Genomic DNA, 15,992 nt, shown 5'->3' on the forward strand with positions numbered 1-15,992 from the left:
AAGCCAAATTACATATATGGTTACCAAATACTCCAGCCACTGCCAGGGCACTTTCAGGAACAGCACAACACCCGTCACAGAAGCAACTGCTGGGAAAGTGGGTCGTCGTTCATCATGAGAGCTGGTACTTTCCAGAAATGGGAAGTTGGCTTTTATTTTAAAAATCATGTTACATGTTCCCATTCTTCCCTTTCACTATACTAAAGATGCTGTATCAATTCAACTGAAATATTTTAATGTATTCCATACGGGGGGGGGGAGGGGGGGGGGAAGGAGATATTAATGTTTCCTGTTTTATTGGGAAAAAATAAATCGCACCAGGGATGAAAATCAAAAAGCACTACCACTGAAGAAGCAAACTTCATTCTCATGCATGGTCATTTTTCAGGGAAAGAATGTCATAAATATTTCCTTTTAATTGACTAAACACATCTGTTGAAACAGCAACATTTCCTAGTCTGTGGGCGAAAACAATCAAAAGATTAGCACAGTAAACCAAAACATGGAAGACAAGCAGAAGAAACAAATGGTAACAGGAACTACTAGAAGATATAGGAAGATGATCTAAATTGCCTCTCAGAATCAGAGACCTGCTCCCAACTGAATCCTGAGGGACTTTGATACAATAAAACCAGACATTCTTGTAAGATGGCAAATATATCCCATAAACTGTAATTTCAGCATAGCTCTCTACTAAATGACAACCCTGTAGGGCAAGAACAAACTACACTTCAACATATTATCATCTGTAAGTTATCTTATTTACACTGAACTCCATACTGCTTAAAATATTTTAATAGATTAATATAATTAAAACAGCTTTCACCACAGCTCTTTTCTGTTGCACCTCTTCTGAAATAAATCTTTTCCAAGAAAAAGCACATGGATAGAGCTGACTGACTGAGCAGAGCAAGTGTGGCAGCAACTCTCAGTAAGTCCTGAGAAGGCCCCAAAATAGATCTTAAAAGTATCACTTGCTTTGAGCTGTTTAAGAGCCTTTGTATCTTACTTTGATCCACAGCACTTACTAGCCAAACATTAGTTTGGTATGTGTGATATGTGCCAAAAGCTTTTGTCTTAGAAAATTTTTTATCTTTGTCAATATTTTTAAAGTTGATTCATTCCTAACATGTGAGGTAACTCCTACTAGAATAGAAACTGAGTTGCTACGCTCTGTCAGCACTCAAAAGGTTAAACAAACTAAATATTGGAGTCATTTCAGCTCCCCTGTGTTAACACTGCAGTTGTAAACTTATTGCGATATACATTTAGTTGTTCTAAGAATTAATGACTGATTCAGATAAAACGTGTTCAGCTGGTAAGCAAAATAAACTTCTGAAAGAATCTATTCTTATGAAACACCGTAAAGACTACTCCAATTTTAAAGAGACACCTGTAAATGAAGCAAAGGCAAACTGTGAACGCAGCGGGGGCTGCTCACTTACCTTGCCATTTGGATTTTTCCACTGAACATGATGCTGTGCCCCTAAAGCACACGCATGCATACAGTCTCACAGAGCTCACAGGGGGCTGCTGCTTTTCGAAGTGGAAAGTAAAACGTGCCTGGTCCTGAGTGGGGACTGCAGTAGAAGCATTTACACAGTGCTATGGAGACCTGTTGTTAGCAATCTGCTCTGCCAGAGGTCACGTTTCCTTCCTGCTCACAGCTACAGAATTGCCCTCCCGTGACACTGGCTCCACCTCTACCTTGAAAGGGACACGGTTGATCCCCGCTGCCTGATCCAGGTCTCATCTCCCAGAGACGACCGTGACTGCACACATCTGTAGGGAATGCGCTCCTGGAAACATTGCCAGGAATTTTCAAAATTATTTTTCAGTTTGTCTTTTCTGAAGACCCAATTGTAAGCTGTCCAGCAGATCTTCCCAAGTAGTACAGATTCACATCCAAAAATGTCAGCACCAATCCTGAATGTGCCGAGTTTAAAAGTTCTGGTAAGATATTACCCTATTGGAAAATAGACACTTCACTTTATGGCTTATCTGCCATAAAACTACACTGTAGGACATACCTCATAATTCAACGTACACCAAGTCTGAAGAAACAATTTGTACTTTAAATTAGTTTGCTAAATTCACTCATACCACACATTTAAAATTATGTTTTCTGCAAGGCAGATTTGAAATCACTGAAGTTGGTCAGTGAAGGAAATGGTCAATCTAACAGCTAGCTGTTTAGTCTGCTGAAAGTACATGGCCAATGCAAATTATTAAGCATTCTAATTTTTTTTTAGATTCTTATTGTAAGAAACATGTACACTTCTGCAGAAACATAAAATCTGCAGATTCCCATGTGCTGTGAGTACCACCAACTCAAAGGCGTAAAGTTCAGTTTTGTCTGAAAATGAGCAACAGCCAAAGCTTCACTGAACAGTAAAACTCAAACTGGCAAACATTTCTGACTGGAGTAAATGGTTTTGAATCCTTCTTCCATAGTTTATGGAAAGTAAAGGCAGAGGGTTTGCTTGAGCTGTGAAAGCCTTTGACAGCAATCAGTAACTCAAGTGAGTTCTATTTCTCACAGGAGAATATTGCCACGGTACTTATATCCCCTTCCTGGCATCAAAGATGTCCCACCTTAACCCCTGGTTAAGGTATACAACTGGAACTCTTCAAACCTGTTTCTTGTGAAGGAAAGCAGGCAACACAGGTCGATCAGTTCTGCATGTGGTTTTAGAAATATTTATACAAGCTACTTCATTCTGGAAGTTCTCGAGCTTCTTTACGATAACTTTTTTTTTTGCCACCTACAGACAGTGCCATTCAGAAAGGGAAGACTCTTACAAAGAAGGTTAATGCAATAGAAAATGAGTTCTGGCCAAGAGCTACTAGACTTTTGTCTTTAAAAAAACTGTTGTGAATCTTTAACATCTACAAAGAAAAAGCAATAAAAGCCTAGTTTGTAAGGATCTTATCCAAATAGGGCCCATACTGTGAACGGTAGGCAACTCATCTACCAACTGAAAACAAAGGCCAGAGTCAACCCTCTTTGATGTTTAACAGTAACCTTTGTGGATGGTATTCTGCAGAGATCCACTTCTACTTCTTTAAGAACCAGAACAAAAACTAACACGGATGTCTCTGAGGATATTTCTGTTGATGTGCAGTTTGACTAATTACCACCTTAGCAACAAGGTCCACGTAGAAAGTTCCCATCCTGCCAATACAATGAATTGTTCATCTACGTTCTAAACTTAAATCTCTGTCATGACAGAGGTTACAAACAATCTGTTTTACAAGAATATTTTTAATCCAGACTAATTCTGTGACCCCATTCACACGAGCCCTACGGACAAATAAGGAGGGTTATGAGATGGAGAACCAACAGCCTGGAAGCCTCTCACTCTCAAAATAAGCATTTCCTAAAATTTGGAGGCTATTTCAAGAAGCAAAGTTTTCCTTCTCCATTTCTAAATCCTCACAGCAATCCATCATACTGCTCAAAGAGGTGAAAACAATGGAAGAACAAATGCTCCTACTAAGCCACCACAATGGACTTTGCCCAAAAGACAAACTTTTGTCATGAAACAGTGTCAGGGAAGTTAATGTTTTACCTGTTTTAAGTCTCCTGGCAGAACTCAAAAGAACAGCTCAACACTGCTCCACAGCAATGAAAAAAGTCACTGTCAAGAGTTTCTTACTGCTGTACACTTCCACTAGCTACCACAGCTTCAGAATTTAATTATTCAGAATAGTTAAGGAGTACTTTTATGGCCCCTGACTGAAATCACTGAAACACTTCAGCAAAAGAACAAATTTAGGGGGGTGGGGGGGAAGGGATATGGGGGCTTAACAATTTAGATTAGTATTTGTTTAATAATCTGGCCAATTAAGGTACATGGAGGTAAGCACTCCTCTTCTCCCAAAAGCCACCAGCATGGAAATCTAAAAAGCACTCAACATAGCATTGGGGGAAAAAAAAAAAAAGTAGGTACTTGTTCTTCCAGGACATCCAAGATTATTTCACAAAATTGTTGTATTTTACCCTTATATTTACCAGCTATTTGGAAAGACAAGCCAAAACCTTCCAAGGCGTAAGGCTGAGTTGTTTCTTCAAAACCTGTTTAAGTAATACATGACACACAGTCCTTTTCGCACAGCAACATTAACAATGAAAAAAGAATTCAACTGATACAGTTTAACTTGCAGCATGCCCAGGATAGAAGGGATACCAGAAGGTGTATTCCAAATCCCAAGACAGGTAGTTTTACCACTTTTGAAGATTTTATCTACTGTGTGCCTACCTGCTTGAGCAGGTTCACACCTTGCACCCTTCAACAGTCAGGTTTCACCGTCTCAGCTTTGTCAATTATGAAATTAGGAAGCAAACCTGAAATGAGAAGAAAATGCACTGAAGCATCTTTGTATGTACATTGTTGTACTTACTGCCACCAACAATCAACAGGAGCCTAGCTTCCTTAAGCTATTATCCAGTGCTGTACACAAAATGTTCATCATATCTGAAGTATTTCAACAGAGCGCATACATTGCAAAAGTTCATCGGCCGCTTCGCCATGAATTCTTTCATGTACTTTTAGCAAGAAGGTAGCTTCTAGAATGGTTATTCAAGCTTTCCTAATTTTAAAGTCTCCTTATTGCTTCCTCCCTCCACCTCCCCTGCCCCCATCCCATCTCCTGTTATATACATACTAATCACTTTCATTACATCTGTACAGCTGTATTGCAGTAATTCCTCTCAGCTCATTTGTATGGTCTTACTGGATTCAGGACTAAGTATTTTCCCATATTGTTAAAAGAGAATCCACAAGCCCAGAGAAACAATTGTTTTCCTGACAAAGTCATCCATCAGCATATCGCCGTCTTCAAAGGGTGCCACCAGTCCACTGTGAGCTGTTTTGACAGGTCTACAATTACATTTCAGTATCCTTCCGTGCACTGCGAGAGGGGTGTAATTTTTAAAAAAGAAAACAACAGTAAACACAACCTCATAAATGACTCCATGTTATTAAACCCCTGATCTAGCAGCAAGAATGTCATTTAGTCTGTGTTCAACCATAAAACAAACTCATTTAAAGCTATTCATTTCTTCTGTTTACTTCATTGAAAAAAAAGGTTTCAAGGCTACTTGAAGATTATACTTTCTCTGAAATGGCAATTAAGTCCTATTCTCACCCAAGAGGGAAGGTTGTATTGCAAGGCTTAGTGTTTTCTAAATCATGCTTACCAATCTTTGAAAAAAGCCAAATAAAGAACACACACCACAGACTTTTTTTTTTACTGTTGTCATGTCCGTCCATCTAAAAATCTGTGAAGGTGAGAAATCTTGCCTTCTACCTTACAAAGATCTTTGACATTCAGCCATTCACAGTGGCTACCAGAAAAAAAAAAAATTGCCATAACCATTTTTTCTTGCTTTGTGATAAAACACTTGGGGTTGGTTTGTTTTTTCACCTATTCCCTAAATATCAACATTACCACAAACTTTTGGTACAATCCACTGCACACAGGTGTCATCTAGATAAAAAGCTGGCTGAATTCTCTTTTGTAGAATACTGTTTCCATATTTAGAGCACTACTACAAAAAAAATGAACCAAGACAACACACAACAAGCAAGAACAGCTAACCTTTCTTCCAGATATGGAAAGGAAAGCAGGAAACGTGCTCAATGCTCTCTGCTGAAGCAGAAACCACAGTCCAGGAGTTTCTTATTCCAGAACACTGTAAAGAACATTTCTATATGCCAAGACATGGGTCAAATAAAGAACATTTCTAGTTTTCACAATGCCTTTTTCCAGGAATTTGTTTCCTATTTCCAACTGGCCTGTATTACTTTATGACTGTCTCTTTCCATCTTTCCACTCCTTTTTTTGAAGTCTTTCAAGCAGTACTCATCATTATTTCAGACCTTTCACAGATGTTAAAACAGAACAGAACCACCACGGCCCTGTAGAGAAAAGCCATCTAACAAAATGTTACAGCTGAAATCACTCCATCTCAAGCACATCATCGAGCATTGCCACACCACGTAGCACCACAACTTGCCAACTTAGAAAAACACGGCAGGTATGTCCCTACCAAAAGCAACAGTTTATTTGTCTTCCTATCTGTCTGTAACATACTGAGCATAAACACTAAGAACATTTGGAAACAAGCGAAATGGCTTATGTACATACCTTAGAAGTGTGCACAGCGCTGCAAAACTTGTTACAGTAGTTTCAGTTTATTGCACAGCATTTACAAAACATTAACTTGTAAATAGTAAATATTTTGTAAAAACATTTGTAGAAAGCTCTATATAATTGTAGTAGGAAAACAAAAATTTACTTGTTCCTTTCTGGCCAGCATTTAATGAAACTGTTACAGTTTATTTTGCTCTAAGACCCAAAGCAAACAAGATAGCACCTCATTAGAGAACACATTCCTGCCTGGGCATCTTGTCATCCATTTAGTGTTTGCTAGCACAAACATTCCATTTGGGAGAAACAGCTGAACTGCTACTTTATTTGCTCACAACAGCCTTCATTAACAGGGAACAAAAAAAAAAATTAATTCTCCTTCAGCTAACTCTACAATTCATAATCCTGAGCTCCAAAACCCAAACGAGATCAGTTAATTCTAAAAAAAAAAAAAAAAATCCTACAAAACATCTTACAAAGTGTACTCTGTATAATAAGGCAACAGCAATCACTACAAAAATACACTTATTAAAAAAAAAAGTCACAGAACTGTATAGTAAAAAACCAGTTTCATTTCCCACAAAACAAGCTTTTTAACATTTGGATAAGATACCTGAAAGACTTACATCAATTTAAACTGTGGCAGCCTTTGTCCTAGCCAAGAAACTGCCTCTCTACAACTTAAAACCCCAGTAGATAAAAATTATTTATTGCTGATTGACCCTATATCCCAATGCGTACTCGACAAAGATATCAAAGATATTAGAAAATGCCAATATGAACAGAAATGTCAACACTGTGTTGTTTTTGAAAGCATTGAAAATAAGAAATGAACTTTTCATAAATTTATTAACAATAGTAAATCACCTAAATCCAGGCCTAACAGAGGCAGAAAATTTGATCAAGCAATTAAAAATCCAGTCTTATACGTGATCTTGTAATTCACAGCCCTGTAAAAATCATCACTTCTGTGCATTTTAATTCACCTGCCTCCCAGAGAAGCAGAGGAGGCAAGAGGCATCTGTAGATATGTCAGAAGACTTGGGTAAGAATACTGCTGTTCAGAACTGGCAAGTATTAGTTAAGATACAATGACAAAATAAAATAGGAAATAAAAAGCGTCAAATAAAACAACAGTAACAACTTTCAGCATCTTTTAAAATTAATTTCAGTATGACCTTGTTTCAATTTAACTATCTACCTACAGAATAAGAGTTGCACTATGTCCAATACCAAATTGCTACTTGAACACCGACTAACACCAGTATGAACAAATTGGTTAAATATGCCAAACATGAGCTACGGGACTAATGTAAAAACACATGTAGAACTGTAATAAATTTGGTCCTTAGTACTTTCTCTTGCACCCAGGCTCAATACACTCCGTAAAAGCAGCCTGACACCAGTGTCAAATCCGAGCAATCTTTGTTTACTAGGCATGTACCTGGCAAAGAATAGAAGAGAGATTTTTTTTTTCTGCAGCAAGTGCCCCAAAAGGATATTTTTCATACCGAGCATTAATTCCCTGGAAAGATCTGCAGTCCAAGCAGCACTCTGCACTTGCAGCTGTTGAGGCTGCTGCGGGGATCACAGTGCGCTGGCAGCTCACGCAGCGGAACGCAGCCAGAGAACACCCCGAAACCCACCTCCCTTCAACCCAGCCACGGTTAGCCCCAAGACACAGGGTACCTGCTCTTCCCTTGCAGCTCCCAGATCTACGTTTTATCAATGAGCAAATCAAAACAATGACCATAGCAGTTTGACTATCATGAATTCCTACATTAGATTAAAAGCTGAAAATAATATTCCTAAATCAGCTAAGTTTGACAACCATCAATATACAGAACTAAAGCTCCTGTTCTAAAAGAGCAGTCCAGAAGCACAACAGATTAACCTTGCTATGCATAACAGCTATGCAAAATCTATTTCCCAGCAAGCTTTGTACTGCAGCTGCAGGAGATTTTGCTGTGAACTTACTTGAAGTGGAAAAAAGTTGCAGCTATCTACATGTCAGAGCACCCTGGAACTGCCAGCAGTAACGTACAGAGTACAGAAAGCACGCACTGGCGTTGCTATTCAGAAATCAAAGTCTAATCATCTCACTTTCTCCTTGATTCTTCCTTTTCAAGCTAAGGTTTAGTCTTGCACTAAAAATTAAGTATGATCTTGGTAACAACCAAACACTTAGGGGGAAGAAAAAAAGAGCCACCTGCATAGCTCCCACTGCCAGCCTGGTGGACTGCAAATTAAAATGCTATTTCTAATCATCCAGCTCAAATTTCATTAGCGTAACAAAAAGCAGAACAACTCCTCTTTCTAGATCAAGTATCCAGTGTATGTTTTCAGCAGATTAACGACACAGGTTAAACTAAAGCCTACTGTTACACCTACCAATCTCCTCAGCAAAAATTTTCCTGGACAACACTGCTAAAACCAAAACCACCACCACCAACAACAAAAAAAACAAACCAAAGCTATGTGTTCTACTTTAATACATGCCAAACACACTTTGGGGGAAAAAATGTTCAGACTATTCTGCCATGGCAAGAGAAGCACTAGTTCGTCAACAGCAGTTCCAATTTCTCTCCAGTCTATATACTTTCAAAATTAAGATTTTCCTTGAAGCATGTTTGGATTTTCACACAATTAAACTAATCCCTAAAGAACTTCAATATTAGAGTTCCAGCCCTGGTTTCAGATAATCAGAAGCAGGTTCTATAGAATGGCTAGAAGACTATTTACAGGTCCTTCCAAAAAGGACTGATTCTGCAGATCGCAGTAATTTACGATCCCTTTCCAAATAATTTGACCAGCTATAAACACCAACTGGTGACTTTAATTCTGTCACTAGTTACTGGGCTAAGAACTATTTTATATATCTTTGAGCTTAAAAAGTCTTATGTCATTATTCAGACAGTTTAGTGACGGGGAGCTCAAAGAAAACAAATCCAAGAAAAAGCTGATTAGAAATCTGGATGGTTTTGTTATACAAGTCAGGCAGCTGGATTTTCTGTTAAACACAGAAGAAAAACATCCATAATTAAAAAAAAAAAGGAAAACCTATTTCATCAGCTTTTTGCTTCCAAACCTATACAACTTGGGAACAGACAAGCAGAAAAATCAGATCTTTCTCAAAACTAATGGCTTCCTCACAGTGTAGCCCTACTATTTTGAGCAGTTTTGGGATGTGAACTGAACCCTTGTCAAAACTGTTGGGGGGTCTGTGAATCCTTGTGCCTCTAGTTCCAGAACCCCCACGAGAAGCAAGAAATGGTCTGATTTACTTTACATAAGAAAACTATTCACAAATCAGTTAACCAAAAGAATTCAAACTTGCGCATAATTGAAGTTATTGTGCTACTCCCCATGCAGCAATGGAAGAATAAACTGTGACCTCCAGTGAAGTTTTCAACCCTCTCAGGTCACTGCAGTCTGGAAACCAGCAGGCTGCACACCAGTATGTCCTTCATTAGAGTGACCACAATGCACTCAGAAAAAATGTGGAAGTTATGCTTCCAAAGAAATAGCAAGTAATGTAAAAAACAATTGAGACTGGGGCTCTTCGGAATATCTTCTGAAATTCACTTTTGGCTGTAACTGTACTGTGTATCTGTCCTAAAGGATTACTACTCTTCACACATTTAACCTATGAAAGTAGAAGCTCGAGCAACTTTCATTTATAAGCTGCAAAAAGCAAAACCATTGACATATTTATTCTCAAGCCAACACTTGATTTATCTCTACCTTAACTTGCATCCCATTACCTCAGGGGAAAAGAAGGAAAAGGATTTCCATGATTTGGTGTAACATTAAATGTTCTTTTAAAAAAAAAAAAATCATGGAGTTATTGTAAGCACAAGCCATCAGAACAGGCTATCCCTACACTCTGGTAGGCTACAAAACAGAGGTAAATGCTTGCCCACAGAAATCTTGTGTGTATGGAATAAGCTTATTTGAACAGATAGTTTTCAGTGCTGTGTTTACATACCTTGTATAAGTCTCCCATCAATTATGTTTCCGAATACTGCTTTATTAGAAGCGATTGAACTCTCACCTAAGTAAAAGAGGGAAAATCAAATTTAAACCAATCAAAATACTGGCAAATCCTCACATTTTACAAGCATAGGAAAGGATTCTCATTTTAGCCATTCATCCCAGCACGGTTTCCCAGTAAAAAAAGGCTGCCAAAATTACTTAATCTAATCGGATAGTGCTTACACAGATCCTTAACTCAAGAAACCGATCTCATCCACAGCCTTATAGGAGCAATTAACTGTAATAATTTACACAGGATACACAGGGCCTGAAATAATCAGGTACACAACCCTCCCAAGATATCATGTGTACACCCCTCTGTTAACTCACAAGTTAACGTCATTAATACTGAGCCTAATTCCCTTGAGAACAGAATTTCAGCTTAACACCCCCCAAGCCATCACCTTTTGTGCTCCCAGAGCAGAGAAACCTATGGGGTTACTTGCCAAACTTTCTTTTCTTCCTTTCGCTCAACCAAAGGTAAAAGTGAAACGCGGGCAGCAGTGGGGAGGACATACGCTGGCTAGCTGTGCAAGCTACAGCACCCCTCGCATTACAGCAGGGGCTTTTTTGGGTTTTGTACAGCTACCTTACACTGTAAATCACAGCAGGCTAAAAATGGCCAGATGACGAATTTGGAAATGAGCAGTCCATTCGCTCTTGTATCAAAGGAGTAGCAGCTATGAGCAGGGCTTTGCAAAGAGGCCTCAAAGAGGCCTTTTTTGTACAACAGGGGGGAAACGTACAAAGTATTTTCGTATGTGATAGGAAAAAAGGGCACTGACAGAAAACTCTTCCTTGGGTAGGAAACGACGCCACCCCCTTCCAAGGACCCAGCGCTCCAGCGTTCCCACAGCGAGGCTGGGTGTCATCTCTGTGTGCCATCATTTTTTTTTTTTTATGGACGTGACAGCTTCCGGTTACCATGGAGTGAAACAGCGCAAACACAATTCTCAGCTGGCATGAAATGTAATCCCATGATTTTACTATTCATAGCTCTGACACGATAAAGCTAAATTAAGCAGGAACTCTTAACTTTCTCAAACCTAGTAGCAGTGACTACCTCCATCATTTAGCCTCTGCTAATGCTCTGTTTCACTGTGAAGAGGGGAAGGATATTTTCTTTTATGGTACGAGAGACTCCAGACCTACAAACAAAATGGCACCTACTTGTTCCCAGGCACCCCTTCGGCGTGACTCCAGCAGGAACAGAGAAGATGAGCTCTTGTGCTAAATCTAACATCTTCTCCTCATCTTGAGACCCATTACAGAAACCCACAAAGCAGTTTTAAGCCACGCTTGCCCAGCAGCGAGTGTTTGCTGAACAACAGCCTACCAGTACAGGAACAGGGGTTAGTTCAAAGCACAAATAAGAGATACGCTAAGCACAAGGTAAGCCGGCACAACCCCAATGCCTACTGTCAGCTGTTTACACGGCCTTGCAGGATTACCTTGCACAAGCTCCCCAGGGAGCCAGAACAGCTTTTGCAATTAACAACACTATTCCTCTCTCTCTCTCGATACACATGGCCTAAACTATATGGCTAAATATACAGCAGGAATCCTGCCACAGAGAGGAACTCTCTGTACCATCATAATTCAGAAGAAACCATACGACCCAAACCCCACGTTATTGTACTGGCACATGCAGCCAGTAAACACAGTTCAGTATATTGTAAACTTTTCCAGATATGGAAAAAAGTTCAAGGGCTATGTAGCTGCTTAAACAATTAACAAGTTCCGACAGAGCAAACTGTCATTTTGCAAAGACAAAGCCAAGTGAGCTAAAAAAAAAAAAAAAGTTTCTGGCAAAACAGCACTATTCTTTGAGGGAGCTAGTGATACAACTACAAAAGGAACACCACAGTTTTACAATGAAAAGCATCCTCAGGCTTACCCAGTCCAGCTCAATACCTCCTAGGCCTCTCAAAGCGACATTTCTTTTACAGTAGAGAAAGTGGGAGCAGGTAAAAAAAAAATTTACATCTGCTGACTTACACGGATTGCCACCTATTTTATATCCTGGTGTAACATTTTTGTTTTCTCATAGTAACAACCATGTTAGAAGGTGTTCACCAGCTTTTCTGCAGCATGCCAAGCTCAAACACCTCACCCATGAACCCACAGGGCACAGGCCTGGCTTGACCCAAATGACTATTTTCTTAAATAGTTCACAAAGCTTCCTGGCTTAAATGAGCTGGAGAAACCAGCAGACAGCTAAATCATATTATCATAACCCTAACAGCAGAACACCCATTTAATTTACAATACACACGACAAAACTTTAGTCGAAACAGAATTAGAAGTTCAGAAGTCGAGGTTGGGGCACACAGCTGCTCTGAAATCCCAGCATACATGGAAACCTCCTTCCGGACAGCTCTTACTGAAGCACTAAGAGCAAAACTATGTTTTCCAGAGATACAGAGCTCACAGAGAGACATGAAATTAGCAAGGAAGGAAAAAAGCAGAAAGACACCAGAGCATAACTCAGCAGAAACACGGGCACGACTTCTGCCGAGAAAGAACTGCATGCAGAACATGGGCATGGATTCATCGCAACACGTGCCAGCCACTGCCAACACACGGTCCGTACGGACACACTGCAGGGCAGCGCGATCTGCCGCTACTCTAATGTGTTTACAGCAAGCACCTTAAAAAGACACCAGGTGGACCATGCTACAGATGCCTCCCCACCATGGCCAGGTTGTTTCTTTACAGTAAACTGGCAGGTCAAAGGTTTCACCTTTTGATCCCCGGATAAAAAAAAAGATGCAAATATGCGGGCATTTGAGTTAGCAGGTGGCAAGGCCTCCCGCACCCTTGCCAGCGATGGCATGCTGCCCTGCGCCTTCCTCCTTCCCACGGGCAGGAGCCCCAGCCGAAGGGGAACGGTACAACACTGCAGCCATCCGTTCAGACTCCAGAACTCTGCAAACCCGCTGTGCTGAGATCAGATCGTTTACAGATCACACACTCTCACGTGTAATCAACATCCATTTTGAAAAGACATCTCGGGACACTAAGGCCTATCTGCTGGAGTACTGCCTCAGGAGCAGCATTTTTAACCGGCAATGTCAGCTTCTTAAGGACTTCAGAGATGACTCTTAACGTTGACTTCTCGTACATGCCCTTCCCTGTTCCTGCTAAAGTAGGAACAAACAATTCACAGTAGGGAGGATGCGAAACAAAAATATATAGCAGGATCCAAAGAAAATTTAGACGTAATCACGAGGCCCTAGACTACAGAGGATCCTATGTCGCAAGAATGTGCATTTTAGACAGCCTCTCTCCAACAACTGCCTTATTTTACCCTCTTACCTGCCTTTAGATTGTGTAACTAATAATGCAGTTCACAAAGCCAACCTCACTCTGTGCTGGGCACCTGCAAAGTGTCAGAGCAAGTATACAGACAAACTACTAAACGCTCCAGGAGAAGGCACTGTTGTGTCTAAATACTCATTTTTTTCTGTCTCTACAATATACTCCCTTGAAGGCAATCTGAGAGGCTAAGCTTCAAAACATATCTTTCTAAAGGAATGGAAATCAGGTTATGCAACACAAACCTAAAGAACAGATCTCCTCTTCCGCCACAGCACTTGAGGGCAGCGTCCACACAAAAGGCACATTAAAAACACACCTAAAACATCACATTGGCCTTACCGTAAACATTGACGTAACTATCTGCCTTTGCTACTAGCGGGAAGGAATTCTGCAAGAGTCCTTTGGAGAGAGTAATTAGATGATTTAATTGTCTGTGCTCTTAGGAAAGAGCATCCTGAAAATGTCCATTTGCTGATGTGACCCTGCAGCCTCTTACACACACACTCTGTGCTGACACTGCCGCAGAAGCAGCAGATAAAGGCTCTTCTCCTTCCACCCATCAGCTGTAAGACAACCTATAATGTTTCTCAAACGGTTTTGCATATTGTTTATTTCAATTAGCAGATCTGTTCCTATGCCACAGCATCAGACACATCACCGTATACTGAGAAAACAAGAACGAGTACCCCACCTCCAACAAGTCCCGAGGAAACGCTGCTGCACACACACCACCACCCACTCCACGTCTCCCGATTCCTCACACACACCAGCAAACAGAAGTGAACCTGCGCCTCCCAAGGCTGCTGCACAGAGTACTGCTTATTCCAAACTCATCACGTCACCTTCTGGCACGTAAACGCACTCAAAAAGCCATTCAGGAGGCAATTACAGTGACAATTACCTTGTGGAGACTTTGACATATATTTATAGAAACCTCAAACACATTAATCTCCCCAAAACAACAAAAGTTAGGGAAACAAGCCCTCGTCAGCCTGGTGAAAATGAAGATTCAGGGCTCACACGTGCCTCTGGGCCACTGCAAAGCCCATTCTGCCACACCACCGGAGGTTCTACCAAACTTCACTTTTAAACAAGAAGATGCAGAGCGGGGAATTGGAGTGAACAAATCCATCCTGCTGCACCGAGAAGCACACGGTGAGACCTACGCACCATCGGGGGCTCCACCCCAGCTCCCGGGGTCACGGCTGCGGCCCGGACAAGCTGCTACCCCTGCCAGCCGCCGCTCCCCCCAGCCCCGCGGGCCCGCGCTAGCGCCCCTGACCGCCTCCCTCGGGAGCACAGGCAGGGCCTCCCGTCCCGCAACGCCATGCGGGAACCCCGCACACAAGCCGTGACCCCGGCGAAGGGAGAAAGCCTCCGGAGAGAGGCCGAAGATGTGAGGCGGGGGAGGAATCTCCGGGGACGGGGCCTAGAAGCCCGGGCGGAGGACGGGAATCTCCAGCAATGGGCTGGGCCGGGACAGGGGGATGAGTCTCCAGGGAGAGGCCGGGCCGGAGCGGGACAAGGGCAGCCTCTGGGGACAGGCCCGGGCCGGCCCCAACCGGCCACGGGGACGCGAGGAGGCGGCGCGGGGCCTGGCCCGGCCCAGCCACGAGGCCCCGCTCGGGCCGGGCCCCGCCGCGTTCCGGCGCCCCCGGGGGGGCCGCGGGGCCGCGCCCGGCACGTGGCGGCCGCCGGGAGGCGGGGGGGCAGCGCCGCGCTGAGGCCCGCGGAGGTGGAGGGGGGGGGACAAGGCCCGGCCGGGGCGGGCGGCGCGGGCGCGGAGGGGCCTCGGTGCGAGGCGGAAGGAGGGAAGGGAAGAGCCCGGTGGCGGAGAGGAGGGAAGGGGAGAAGAGGAGAGGAGAGGAGAGGACCGGGCCGGGCCTACTCGCACTCACCGGACCCCGCTCCGCCCGCGGCCTCCTCAGCAGCCAGGCGCCTCCACCTCCTCCTCACGCACTTCCGCTTCGCGCCCGCCCGCTGCCCGCCCGCGGGGGCTGCCGGGAGCCGCAGTCCGGCCCCCCCGCCGCGCTCATTGGCTGCTCGCGCCGGACGGACTGCGGCTCCCGGCGGGCACGGCGCGGGGTTTTACCTCATTTCCGTCTCCTCCCCACCCCGCCCCTGGCGCCATGGAGAGGGCGCGGCTTCCTGTGGCGACGGGCGGGGCTACGCGGGGAAATGGCGGCGGGGGCGGCTGGGGCCTTCCCCGGGCGGGGGCTGCCCGCCCTCCCGCGCCGCCCGGCTCCCGGTGCTTCCCCCGCCCTGGCGGGGAGCGAAGGCGCAGAGCAGGCGGTCGCTGAAGGGGCCCTGCGGCCGCGCCCGAGCGGGGAGGGTGCAGCTCTGGGGCAGGGCCCCGCTGCCGTGTGAGGGCGGCCAGGATGGGCCCGCCGCGTCCCCGGGAGGGGAGCGGGGAGCTGACAGAGCACACGGTGCTGGGGGGCTGCGAGGGCCAGCCCTGACACGGGGGTGAACCCGTGCCC

The 15,992-nt window shown here is 43.5% G+C and overlaps 1 protein-coding gene across 7 annotated transcripts in view; it reads right to left on the reverse strand.

Annotated features, from left to right (window-relative positions):
• The window catches only part of THRAP3 (thyroid hormone receptor associated protein 3), a 33,857-nt gene extending 18,361 nt beyond the window's left edge, over window positions 1–15,496 (reverse strand). For 2 of the 7 annotated variants that reach the window (XM_087761203.1, XM_087761196.1), the window contains exons 1-3: window positions 15,411–15,496; window positions 10,145–10,210; window positions 4,263–4,348 (exon numbers count right to left, since the gene is read on the reverse strand). The gene's annotated coding sequence lies outside the window, so the exon portion shown is untranslated. Of the gene's footprint in view, window positions 1–4,262; window positions 4,349–4,737; window positions 4,915–5,604; window positions 5,699–10,144; window positions 10,211–15,410 lie in introns of those variants that run through there. The other 5 variants (XM_087761197.1, XM_087761198.1, XM_087761200.1 and 2 more) reach the window with 5 other exon arrangements.
• Between the last annotated feature and the right edge of the window lie 496 nt (window positions 15,497–15,992).

Source organism: Nipponia nippon, unplaced genomic scaffold (assembly GCF_047370975.1).
Source record: "Nipponia nippon isolate SJK-2023a ecotype South Korea unplaced genomic scaffold, ASM4737097v1 scaffold_23, whole genome shotgun sequence".
In the NCBI taxonomy this organism is placed as follows: domain Eukaryota; kingdom Metazoa; phylum Chordata; class Aves; order Pelecaniformes; family Threskiornithidae; genus Nipponia; species Nipponia nippon.